At 42.7% G+C, this 12,895-nt stretch overlaps 1 pseudogene; it reads right to left on the reverse strand.

Annotated features, from left to right (window-relative positions):
* Window positions 1-7,810: 7,810 nt before the first annotated feature.
* Window positions 7,811-7,928, reverse strand: LOC126356615 (5S ribosomal RNA; annotated as a pseudogene).
* Window positions 7,929-12,895: the final 4,967 nt, after the last annotated feature.

Here is a 12,895-nt window from a genome sequence, read left to right on the forward strand (position 1 = left end):
ATCTAAGCAAACCTCTTTGGCTTCCTTTGTGAATGGAACGAAAAGATAGTTGACCAGCCTCGTCAAGTACTTGACCCTTCCTTGTTGTTTGCACACACAGAGAGACAGAGCCTACAAAACGAAAAACATTACTGTAAGCTTCTGTCCTGACTTTGTTTTAAGACATTATATCACTTGGTTTTCTCCCACCCACTGTTTCATTTCTTTGCTCTAAGCATCTTATTGATACCATCTTCAAGGTTCCATGCTGGTCTTATCACCCTACATCATCCATCTGTGACGAATCTGCAATCCTCACCTGTGATTAATATGTCACATCGTATGATTAGTTTTCTAAAAATTCTCTTTAACCGATAAATTTAGTGTTATGATTACTTTTTAATATCACATATTTCTTCTAAATGTAGCATCAGGTCCACCTCCACATATTAGACCGAATAAGATTTCTCATTACACTTTTCTGACTACTTCTCGACTAAAATATTTGGCAATATATGACACTCTGAAGATTCTTTTCAGGAAATATGAGATTTCCCTCCCGTTTTCTGTGTTTCGATACCAGGTAAGAGAGCTTTTAATTTTTACACACTTCCGAGGTGTTGTGAAATATGTTAGGTCACATTCGTGGCTGTACTATTTCCACTGAAATTAGATTAGATACTTGTTTATTCCCTAACCAATAGTGAAGAAATTATCAGTGATGTGGAACACTGCGGAAAAAAATATACGTAACACATATTTCCAAAATAAGGTATCTTTTAATGAAACTCCCACTAATCTTAAGTGAGGCGGAGAGACAGCAAGTTTACACGTTTTTGCAACTGTAGCTCAACTGTGGTAAGCTGTTTAAAGATTTAAATGAATATATATTAAAAATAATTTCTAGGCTATTGTAGCCAAGCATTGTGAAATCGAAAAAAGTTCGCGAGGCTTTACTACACTGAAGTGTACCGCAGTTAAGTTTTACATAGCAGCCATTTTATTGGTTAGGGAATAAACAAGCATCTAATCTAATTTCAGTGGAAACAGTACAGCCACGAATGTGACCAAACATTTTTCACTACGCCTCTTAACGGATTCTGAATTAACAACTCGGAAGGATGTAAAAATTTCAAGCAGCAAGTTCGTTAAAAAAATGTTCTTTTATGGAGTAGAAGGAGTTAGCCACCAACAAATTCTTTATGCTCCTTTTAAACTGCACTTTATTAGTACATACACTTGTTATACCGAACTGCGGTGGAGTGTAAAACGAACACGCCTGCGCACGGTTGCTTATGCTACCTGCAGTGCCTTCACGTGAAATATGTTGCCTGCGCTATGTGGCCACAACATGATTTTACGAACGATTGGTCTGACGTCAAATGTTCTGCAACTGGGAACATTAAATTCTTATCTTGTCTGAGACAATACTTTTGATTCATGAAACTGCTGAGACTGAAACTAATACACAAGGAAACTACAAGACGAAATCTACCTGTATGAAGATATCGTAGGTGAATAAAGGCAGCTGTGTTTCACACGACTGGTTGTTCCTGAATATGTGCTGATTCTTTGAGAGAAGCTTTATTTTCATACAGGAAAGTCATATCGTAAACGTAAATGCCGCTCACGCATTAATACAATATTGCAATGCATATGTTGTTAAGAAGAACAATACAATGTCCCTTCAGACATGCAAGCTTGACCGAAGAAACAGTCACTGAGGTGACCACAACCGCTACGAAATACATGAAATGTATTCATAGTTACGAATACGAACAACTAGGAGCTGTATAAGGGAATAACGATGATCAAAATTAGTGCCTGACGGAACTCAAACCTGGATTTCCCGCTATACCCGCTGGGCTGGATGGACTTCATTCCCGACCTCCCTACCTCAGAAAAGTTCGAGGAGGTACCGCTAATCGTATCTGGGTCGTTACACGTCTAAGACAGCAACGTTAATCATTCGACTATGCTGCAAGAGGCAAGACATCAGCTATATTGCTCCCTCGATGAAGCCAAAAATTTACCCTTTTCCTAAACGGAACGATTTTAATTGGAATACACGCTTTGAAATTTGAAGGTAGCAGGAACAAACCTGACAGAACAAATAAAATTATTTGCGACTTGTACAGAAGCTAGACAGCTGTTATGAGAGTCGAAGTACGTGGGAGTAATGCACAAGCCTTCCCTCGATATTATTTAATCTGCCAGAAAGTTCGTAGTAACAGGCGGAAAGTCATCGAGCACAACACAAATAACATCCGGCGTTCGCCAAGGAAGTGTTATAGGCCCTCTATTGTACCAGATCTATATTAACGACATAGGAGACAATCTCAATAGCCATCTCAGATTGTTTGCAGATGACGTTGTCGTTTACCGTCTTGTTAAGTCATCAGATGACCAAAACGAATTGCAAAATGATTTAGATAATATATCTGTATGGTGCACGAAGTGGCAATTGGTCCTGAATAAAGAAAAGTCTGAAGTTATTCACATGAGTACTAAAAAAAAAATATGCTTCATTTCGATTACGTGATAAGTCACACAAATCTGAAGGCTGTAAATTCAATTAAATACTTTCGGATTGCAGTTACAAATACCCTAAATTGGAACGATCACATAGATAAATTTGTGGATAGAGCAAACCAAAGACTGCGATTCATTGGCAGAACACTTAGAAGATGCAACAGGTCTACTAAAGAGACTGCTTACAAACGTGTTTGTCCGCCCTATCCTGTAGTACTGCTGTGCGGTGTGGGATCCGTATCAGGTGGGACTGACGGATGACATCGAAAAAGTACAAAGAAGGGCAGCTCGTTTTGTATTATCGCGAAGTAGTGGAGATAGTGCCACAGACACGATACGTGAATTATAGTGGCAATCATTAAAACAAAGTCTTTTTTCGCTGCGACAGCATCTTCTCATGAAATTTCAATCACCAGTTTTCTCTTCCGATTACGAAAACATTCTGTTGGCACCCACCTGCATAGGGAGAAATGATCATCACGATAAAATAAGAGAAATCAGGGATCACACCGAAAAATTTAAGTGCTCGTTTTTCCCGCGAGCCGTTCGACGGTGGAACGGTAGAGAGTCAGCTTCGAGGTGGTTCATTGAACTCTCTGCCATGCACTTTATTGTGAATAGTAGAGTAATCACGTAGATGTAGGTGCAAATGTAGATGTACACTGGGCAAGCAATAAAAGAACAAAGGATGATTTTGGAAAAGTGAGCAGAAATAATAACTGCCACATTTCCGGATGACATAGTAATTCCTTCAGAGGCTGCACCCGACTTGGATAAGCAGATAAGTGGAATAGATGTCTTAAAAAGAGGTTAGAAACGAACAACAACAAAATTAAAACGAAGATAATGTAATGTACTCGAATTAAATCATGTGATGCTGACAGAATTAGATTAGGAAATGAGACACTAAAAGTGTTCCACGAGTGTAACTATTTGGCAGAAAAACGACTGACGTTGCCGCAATAGAGAGTGTGTACAATCAGACGTAATAACGAGAAAAAGAAAATTTGTTAACATCGAATATGAATGTAAGCGTTAGAAAGCACACTCTAGGACAAAAAAAAACGACGAACCAAGAAGGAATTGTAGGAATGGGACGGAAATCGATAGATGTGCCGTACATATACAGCCGAACAAATGATTAATACTTGAGAAAAATTGGTTGATTTATTCAAGAGAAAAAAACTTCACAAGTTGAGCTAGTCAATAGCGCTTTGGCCTACCTCTGGCCTTTATACAAGCACTTATTCGGATTGGCATTGATATCCTGGAGGATATCGTGCCAGATTCTGTCCACCAGGCCCGTCAGATCGTCAAAATCCCGAGGTGGTTGAAGCGCCGTGCCCATAATGCTCGAAACGTCCTCAGCTGGGACGAGACCCGGTGACATTGCTGGCCAAGTTACGATTTGGTAAGCACGAAGACAAACAGTAGACTTTCTTGCCGTATTTGGGCGGGCATTATCCTGCTGAAACTAAAGTCCAGAATGGATTGCCAAGAAGGGCAAAAAAGCGGGGTGTAGAATATCGTCAACGTACCGCTGTGCTGTAAGGGTGCAGGAGATGACAACCAAACGAAATGGCACGCCACACCATAACTCCTGGCCATCGGGCTGTGTGACAGTCAGGCTGGCATCACATCACTGTCCAGAGCGTCTCCATACACATCTTCGTCAGTCATCAGAGCTGCATTTGAATCAGGACTCATCACTGGAGACAATTCTACTCCAGTCAACGCGTGAACAATGACATACCGAAGTTTTTGTCTGGCCGTGAGTCGTATACAGACAACCAAAGCCACTAAGGCGACCGCTCGCGTAAAGCGGGGAATTCGGGATCGAGTCCTAATGTCGTTATTCCCTTATAGAGCTGATCGTTGTTCGTATTCGCAACTGCGAATACATTTCATGTATTTCATAACGGCTATAGTCACCGCTGTGCCTGTTCCTTCGGACATGTTTTGGGGTCCGAAGGAACACTGCGTAGATCTCAACAACAATACAGACCCTGCAGTATCGTAAATATGAACTAAGCATACCGTAATTTTACGTAGACGGGGACTCCAAACCGTCAGCGCGTGTGCACGCATGTGTGTATGTGTGTGTGTGTGTGTGTGTGTGTGTGTGTGTGTGTGTGTGTGTGAGGGGCGCCCATAAACCTGGGAGGCCTCTCTCGCCGCGTCACTGAATGGTGCCGGCGGGCCGCGGCCTGCGGTGGAATGCGGCACGCACAAAGCCCGGCTCATCGCTATGCGTCGTCACGGCGCTGTTTATCCGCCGCCATCTGCCGCCCCCGCAGCCGCCTTTTCTAATCCCCGGCGTGCCCCGCGCGCCCAAAGGGTCCTCCTTTGCAGCGCGACCCTTCTCGAGCACCCGGCCCTTCACGGCGCCCTCAATAGACGCGATTGTGAGACCGGGCGGTTCCCTCGCGTCCACATTGTGCTCTTGCTGCAAGCACCCCGCCACTTTCTTCTGCGACGGACAGCCGCGTCCGAGACTCCCGCTGCTATCGTCCTGAGTCGGTGGCGTTCCGAGAACATCACCCGAGAGGGAAGCTCCCGAACCCGCGAAAAAACTTTGTGTTAGGGGTGAAACAGATTGGTTTGAAGTGCTGCAATTTCGCAATAAGCCACCAAAACTAGAAACCAGGCTTATGAAACATGTCCACCTCTCTTCTCGTCCATCCACCGTCGCGGGATCCTATAGTTAAAACTATTATCTACTTTACTTATTTATTTACACGTCAAGTTCCGCAGGACCAAATTAAGGAGCAAACCTCCAAGGTCATGGAACGTGTCAGTACATGAAATTACAACATAAAAGTAATAACAGATAAAAATTATCGTTCATGAATCCGAAAAAAGTCAGTCTATAAGTTCAAGTAAAGGCAATCAACAATACAACAAGAATCAGCTTAATTTTTCAAGGAACTCCTCGACAGAATAGAAGGAGTGACCCCTGAGGAAACTCTCCAGTTTCGATTTGAAAGCGCATGGATTACTGCTAAGAGTTTTGAATTCGAGTGGTAGAGGCAGGAATATATATATATTGAGAGGCCAATGTCAAAATACCCAGACTCGTGAACAGGGGTCGACAAGAGGTTCGTGAATTTACGCAACTTATTGCGCCCGTTTCTGAGCCAAAAATATCCTTTTAGAATGGGAAGAGTTACCCCAAAATATAATACTGTACGACATAAGTGAGTGAAAATAAGTAAAGTAGACTAATTTTCGTGTCGACGATCACTCACTTCTGACACCGTTCGAATAATAAAAATGGCAGTATTAAGTCTTTGAACAAGATCCTGAACACGGTCTTTCCATCACAGCTTACTATCTATCTAAAAACCTAGAAATTTGAACTGTTCAGTTTCACTAATCATATGCCCGTTCTGTGAAAGTAAAACGTCAGGTTTGTTGAACTGTGTGTTAGAAACTAAAAATTGAGTCTTATGTGATTTAGCCTTAGTTTATTTTCTACAAGCCATGAACTTAGGTCGTGTACCGCACTATTTGAAACCGAGCCAATGTTGCACACAACATCGTTTACTACCAAGCTAGTGTCATCAGCAAACAGAAATGTATATCATTTATATAAATAAGGAACAGGAGTGGCCCCAAAACTGATCCCTGGGGCACCCCATCCCCCACTTGACATTACCCCATTCAGACCACACATCACAACCGTTATCAACATTGTGAATAATGACCTTTTTCTGCCTGTTGCTAAAGTAAGAGGAGAACCAATTGTGAGCTACTCCCCGTATTCCATAATGGTCCAACTTCTGGAACAATATTTTGTGACCAAGCGTCGTGGTCATTATTTAATACACTGTTGGGCAACACTTGCTTAATACACTGACGGAAAAATGGCACCACAAAAAAATTAATGTAGAGTAATGTAATTTCGGGAATACATTTGTCTGGGTACCATATGTCAGTGATTAACATTTCAAGATCGCAGGTTAATATAAGCACAAGTTAAACCTCTGCTAATGTGAAATCCTGATACATTAACAACTGCTGTAACCACTATAATGTTGAATACAAGCATGTAAACATGCATGCATTAGGTTTTACAAGCGCCAGGTGTCAGTTTCTGGGATGGGATTCCAAGCGTGTTGCACTTAGTATGTCAAAAGAGGGACGATGATTGCTGTTTGTGGATGACGCTGGAGCTGTTCTCCCATTATGTCCCATAAGTGCTCCATTGGAGACAGGTCTGATGATCGAGCAGGTCAAGGCAACATATCGATAGTGTGTAGAGCATGTAGGGTTAGAACATCAGAATGTGGGCGAGGATTTTTCCTGTTGGGAAACAGACCTTGGGATTCTGTTCATGAATGGCAGCACAGCAGGCCGAATCACAGATTGAGGTATAAATTTGCAGTAGGGTGCGTGGAACAGCCACGAGAGTGCTCCTGCTGTCATACGAAATCACATCCAGGACCATTAATTGCAGGTAAAGGTTCAGTGTGTCTAGCATGTAGACAGGTAGGGTGCAGGCCCTTGGCTGGCCTCCTTCTGCAGAATTAACTTTCATCATAAATCACAACAGACTTCCACCCTGCCCTCCAATGAGCTCTCGCTTGACACCACTGAAGTCACAAATAACGGTGCTTTGGTGTCAGTGGAATGCACGCTACAGGGCGTCTTGCTCGGAGTTGACCTTTAAGTAACCGACTTGTAACGGTGCCAATTGGTGCTAGAATTGCAGCTGCAGATCCAGTACGATGCCCCAGAGGCATACTCCAAACGCGGTGATCTACCCTGCCGGTCACCGTTCGAAGCACTGACTTTTTGCGACCGTAATTCTAGTGACCATCGCTGCCAGCAGTCAAGTACAGTAGCTACATTCCTACCAAACCTTTCTGCAATATCGTATAAGGAATATCCATCTTCTCGAGCCCCATACACTACCTCTTTGAAGCTCAGTGAGGTGCTGATAATGGCGTCTTTGTAGCCTTAAAGGCGTTCTCAACTAACATCAACTCACAACGTCCAATTTCAAACGTAACTAACACTCGCGACCGTTACAGTGTGTATTTATAGCAGAACTGGTTGGGATCGTCATAATGGCGCTACTAGCACCACTCTTGTGCACTCCGTCTTGAGGCCGCAAGTGGCCCATCGGGACCATCCGACCGCCGTGTCTTCCTCAGCTGAGGATGCGGATAGGAGAGGCGTGTGGTCATCACACGGCTCTCCCAGTCGTTATGATGGTTTTCTTTGACCGGGGCCGTGACTATTCGGTCGAGTAACTCCTCAATTGGCATCACGAGGCTGAGTGCACCCCGAAAAATGGCAACAGCGCATGGTGGCCCGGACGGTCACCCATCCGAGTGCCGGCCACGCCCGACAGCTCTTAACTTCGGTGGTCTGACGGGAACCGGTGTTTCCACTGCGGCAAGGCCGTTGCACCACTCTTACGCCACTGTCGACAAATTTGAATGGACACCATTTTCAGATGCAGAAATACGCCTACTAATTTCCGTTTACGTCGCACAACTCCCTCGTTGTGTTGCGATTTTTTTTTTTTCTGTAAAAGGACGAAGTACAGCAGTGAGGCAAGATTCGATAAGTCCTTGGTTGGCAGCTGATATCTAAGCACAAGTCACCCATTTCCCCTAAATTACGGCCGGTAGATAGTGGGAAGGGAGTTGGCGCCCGGTAAGGATATCAATGATACGATTCGCTGATGACATTGCTATCCTGAGTGAAAGTGAAGAAGAATTAAATGATCTGCTGAACGGAATGAACAGTCTAATCAGTACACAGTATGGTTTGAGAGTAAATCGGAGAAAGACGAAGGTAACGAGAAGTAGTAGAAATAAGAACAGCGAGGAACTTAACATCAGGATTGATGGTCACGAAGTCAATGAAGTTAAGGAATTCTGCTACCTAGGCAGTAAAATAACCAATGACGGACGGAACAAGGAGGACATCAAAAGCAGACTCGCTATGGCAAAAAAGGCATTTCTGGCCAAGAGAAGTCTACTAATATCAAATACCGGCATTAATTTGAGGAAGAAATTTCTGTGGATGTACGTATGGAGTACAGCATTGTATGGTAGTGAAACATGGACTGTGGGAAACCGGAACAGAAGAGAATCGAAGCATTTGAGATGTGGTGCTATAGACGAATGTTGAAAATTAGGTGGACTGATAAGGTAAGGAATGAGGAGGTTCTACGCAGAATCGGAGAGGAAAGGAATATGTGGAAAACACTGATAAGGAGAAGGGACAGGATGATAGGACATCTGCTAAGACATGAGGGAATGACTTTCATGGTACTAGAGGGAGCTGTAGAGGGCAAAAACTGTAGAGGAAGACAGAGATTGGAATACATCAAGCAAATAATTGAGGACGTAGGTTGCAAGTGCTACTCTGAGATGAAGAGGTTAGCACAGGAAAGGAATTCGTGGCGGGCCGCATCAAACCAGTCAGTAGACTGATGACTAAAAAAAAAAAAAAAAAAGAGAGAGCTCAGTGCAGGCAGGCTCTAGTAGATCTGTTGCTTGCAGTTTCTAAGTGTTCTACCAATGAAACGCAGTATTTCGTAATTGTAGTCCCTAGGCGTTTAGTTCAATTTATAGCACTTATATACATATGATTTATCGCGTAGACCGAAATTTTGGTGCTCATGTAGATGATATCTCACTTTTTATGGCTTGTAGTCAATTATCACTTTTCGCGCCATATCTTGTCGAAATCGTTTTGCACTTGGTTTTCATGGATGATCGGTAAGTGTCAGCATCATCTCGCAGACAATATGTAATGACTGCTCAGATTGTTTCGTTAATCATATATCAAGAGCAGCAGAGGACCTGTAACAGATTGTCTTCTAAATCGTATATTTAGATCAGGAGCAGCAGAGAGCCTGTAACTCTTTATCGGGAAACCCCGGATGCGTTCTATCACAATGACATCTGTTGGGCATGAGCGTGAGTTCATTACGTTCCTCAATCCACTTAGCACGGTTTTGGCCTAGAGTTGTGAAACCACCACAGGCTACTGCAGACCGTCATAAGTAAGGGTAGACTATGGTAATTTCCGTAGTAGCTTTACTCAGTCAAGGTCGTACCCGCTATGGATGAGAAACGGAGCGAGTATGAGACTAAATATTACGGGTTGCTTAATCCACGAATCAAGGCGCCTGTGTTACCTCCGTGTTAACGGGTCCACTTCGTTCCCGCTGTAGTTACGCGAGTATGCCGACTCTGAGAACTGCGACGCTGCGGTCGCTTCATACTCGTTCTCTCTGAAGCATGCAAGAGTGAAAAGTTAGTCGTGATTTATCGTTAGCATGTAATATGAATACACGACCTTGGTGCTGTGCAGTAGCACGGAGAAGGCGAAATACAGGGTGTTTATAAATGAATATCGGGGTTTTTACGCATTATAATATTTATTACATTAAAATTACAGTTATAAATGATATTTCAAATGAAAGAGCAACTAAAAAGTTGTGTTTGGCATCAGTTCGCAAGCGCAGCGTGCAACGTTTCCGCCGCAATCAGCTAGATTGGTTGAACTTCATTGTACCCAAGCGCTGTATAGGCCACAAGGGGCCCAATGACAGGGCTTGCTTTTCACGGCCTCCACGTTCACCTGACCTAACGCCGTGCTATTTTTTCCTTTGGGGTTTCATCAAGGATCGTGTGTACGTGCCTCTGCTACCAGTAGCCCTCCCTGAATCAAGAAACTGGATTGAAGCAGCTGTTGCTACAATCACTGAAGACACATCTATCGACGTTTGGGAAGAACTCGGCTATAATCTTGATGTGTTCCGTGTGACAAATGGTACTCACATTGAACATTTATAAGGTTCTTGGTAAAACTGTTTGAGTTTCTCTTTCATTTGACATATCATTTAAAACTGTAAATTGAATATAGTAAATATTATAGAGCGTTAAAACCCCGAAATTCATTTATAAACGCCCTGTATTCGATTGAAGGGGATCAGATGGTCTTTAACGAATTTGTGTTTTGTGTGACTGTGGAGTGTGTAAGATGAAAATTAGCTAATGCAAAGTGTCTAATGGCGGATCTATTCCATTATAGGAGTGCTGATATCCAGAGTAATTTTCTCGCTGTAGTCCACGCTTCAGACGAGAATCATACTGATCTCGTCCACCGCAAGCAAAATGGTTGTGTTCTTGTTTATACCACCTCCACCATGAAAACAAATGTGTGCTGCGTCAAATGAAAACTGGACACAAAGCAACGTCACTGTTTCACATCTACGACAAAAAAGCATGCTATTCCTGCATTAATTTTCTCGTGTCAATTTGCGTTTATGAGCTAAAAGCGGGTTGTGTAGTTTATCATTTGTTTCTGTAATTCATTTTAGTAATTAATTACCATTTAAAAATTGCACTTCATTCCCATGTCATATTTTCTCGTACTGTTGTTACAGACCCGGTAACACCACGAAAATATGTATACCGTAATGTAATTGTTAGAGATTATCTGAATATATATTACATACTAAATTAAATTTACGGCATTCTTCGAAAATATTTAATTTATGTTAGTGTACATATAAACAGAACAATATTCACTGCGGACATCTCAGTAGTTGTATTGATATATGACTTGCTTCCGTCATTTAGGCAGATCGGGCATTTTGTGACATTTCATTTTGAGCTTGAGAATGGCTATAAAGCTGAAATCATGGTTGTGTGAAATAAATGAATAATAATTTACAGTTTAATGTCAGAAATTTCTTTCAAAATGATTGCTTATGCAGCGGGAATGCCGCGAGTCCGCGGTTACAGTTGCGAACTTGCTCTCCTTTCTGTGTGACTCGAGTGCACTTGTACCCGACAGCAAACTCAGGTGACGAGTGGGCTGCAACAAACACTCACAAGTCGAGTCTACGGGCACCGAGACGGCAGGTACGGAGATGATGTCACAGGACTGGTAGGTGAGTTTAAGGCGAGTATACGGAGCTCATTTCTGATCTCTAGTACCCGCGTTACCTGTAAGTTAGGTGTGTTGCATACCTACCGAGTGAAATGGTTCAAATGGCTCTGAGCACTATGGGACTTAACTTCTGAGGTCATCAGTCCCCTAGAACTTAGAACTACTTAAACCTAACTGGCTAAGGATATCACACACATCCATGCTCGAGGCAGGATTCGAACCTGCGACCTTAGCGGTCACGCGGTTCCAAGCTGAAGCGCTTAGAAGCGCACGGCCACACCGACCGGCATACCGAGTCGGAGCCGGTTACCTTGTAACGATCGCTTTACGCATGCGATAAGTGTCTTACGAAAGTCTGCTAGAAACCGCAAGGGATGAACTGTTTAGAAAAAGAGTGGTGATATATAAAGGGCCGCGTAACCTGTGTAACATTTTTGTTCAACATAGTTCTGCTTCTCTCTGTTACTTAAATGCTTCAGTGCTTCGATGAGCTTATATAAAACTTGCCTCTGTTATTCATAAACAACTTTCGCATTATCAGTAACACCAGGAAAGTCTTGCCTTTGACCATGGTGAAGGACGTTCCACTGAGTACAAAAATAAGAACAATAATTATATATTTTTTATGTTTCTGCATGTAAACTGTATTTGCATCAAAAGTAATTGCTTTACTTACATAAAAACGCAGAAGTTACGCGACTTACTAATTTTCATTACTTATCAAACGGAATTAATATTATGTAGGGATATAAAATGTACAAAGGACTAACGCTGAATGGAGTGCGCTGCTAATTATTTACGAAACACACAACCAACCAAACAAACAAAGAGAAGTTGTCAGTTCCCAGTTTCTCTTTTCCACATCCATTTATTTTCTTTCCCTACCAATGTTAACAATACTACCGGTAATCCTATCATTTACTACGTCATTTATGTATTGTACCAAAACTACGGAAGCGTAGTTTTGGCAGAGTGCATCTCTACTTTGGCCTTGTTACAGGGACACTTACCCTGCTGGAAGAGGCCATTTAGAGCAATGCTTCAAACATGAAGGGATCCAAGTAATTCACAGCAGTTATGGTGCCTTCGGTTTTACAGGCCCCATGAATGTCCCCCACAGCATAATACTGCGTCCACGTACGTGCTTCCACAGTGCAGTTCACGTCGCACTCAAACGCGATCACGGATCGGGTGTTGAAAGAGATGAGATACGTCCGACGACACAGCGTGCATCCAATAATCCACGGTCCAGCCTCAACAATTTCGTGGCACTGCAATAGTAATTAGTGATATGGAGAATCAATGAAACGACGCTTACGCGTTGCATTATATTTGTGAATTGTCAGTGATATGTGACGTGTAAATAAAGTTACTTCTAGAATGAGATTTTCACTTTGCAGCGGAGTGCTCGCTGATATGACACTTCCTGGCGGATTAAAACTGTCTACCGGAGCGAGAC

The sequence above is a fragment of the Schistocerca gregaria genome, chromosome 3 (assembly GCF_023897955.1).
Source record: "Schistocerca gregaria isolate iqSchGreg1 chromosome 3, iqSchGreg1.2, whole genome shotgun sequence".
Classification (NCBI taxonomy): domain Eukaryota; kingdom Metazoa; phylum Arthropoda; class Insecta; order Orthoptera; family Acrididae; genus Schistocerca; species Schistocerca gregaria.